A 750-nucleotide genomic window follows, 5' to 3' on the forward strand; every position below is an offset into this window, starting at 1 on the left:
GGGGGGGGGGGGGGGGGGGGGGGGGGGGGGGGGGGGGGGGGGGGGGGTGGGGGTGGGTGGGGGGGGGGGGGGGGGGGGGGGGGGGGGGGGGGGGGGGGGGGGGGGGGGGGGGGGGCCGGGAGGATTCATGATAAACACGGAGATCTGGGTGTTGGATCGACATCTGCGTTGACCATGTCTGTTGGTTCCTGTCCACGCTCCTCGGCCGGGAGGTGGGGCAGCTCCTTGATGACAAGGTTGGCGCCTTCCCAGGACATAAGAGAAAGGGGCAGGGGGGAACCTGGGTGACAGTTGGGAGCGGGGGGCTGTTCCCCTCCCCCGAAGTCTCTGGCGTCTTGCGGGGCGGGCCAGGGCTCGGGGTGAGCTGCAGACCTGCTCAAGCACCTTGGGTTTCAGACTGAAGATCGTGAACAACTGGACGTCTTCCTGTTCCCTTTCCCGTGAAGAGCGGCTTCCCGGGCCTCCAGGTGGCTTTGGGATTTGAACTTGGAAACGCTGAGGCCTCTTTCCGCAGTTACTTCCACATCCTTCCAATCGGTTCTCTGGCTCTGTGCCCCCTCAACATCTGCTTCCTCACCCCTCTGAGTGAGGACAGGGTTTGGCATCATCACGGGGGAAGATCTAAGGTCGGGATGGCCAGGGCCGGCTGCCTGCATGGCTGGTGGGGCTGACTGGGTGGCATCCGGCCCTGGACACTCCTCGCCCACGCGTCCCCCCGTGTGTGTGTGTGTGTGTGTGTGTGTGTGTGTG

The 750-nt window shown here is 66.4% G+C and overlaps 1 long non-coding RNA gene across 1 annotated transcript; it reads right to left on the reverse strand.

Moving 5' to 3' along the window:
* Nucleotides 1–151: 151 nt before the first annotated feature.
* LOC115284979 lies at nucleotides 152–696 on the reverse strand. The gene is made up of 2 exons (XR_003905389.1): nucleotides 385–696; nucleotides 152–244 (listed from the first exon to the last, which is right to left on the reverse strand). It is a non-coding gene; the product is annotated as an uncharacterized LOC115284979 (long non-coding RNA).
* Nucleotides 697–750: the final 54 nt, after the last annotated feature.

This window comes from Suricata suricatta, unplaced genomic scaffold (assembly GCF_006229205.1).
Source record: "Suricata suricatta isolate VVHF042 unplaced genomic scaffold, meerkat_22Aug2017_6uvM2_HiC HiC_scaffold_30266, whole genome shotgun sequence".
NCBI lineage: Eukaryota > Metazoa > Chordata > Mammalia > Carnivora > Herpestidae > Suricata > Suricata suricatta.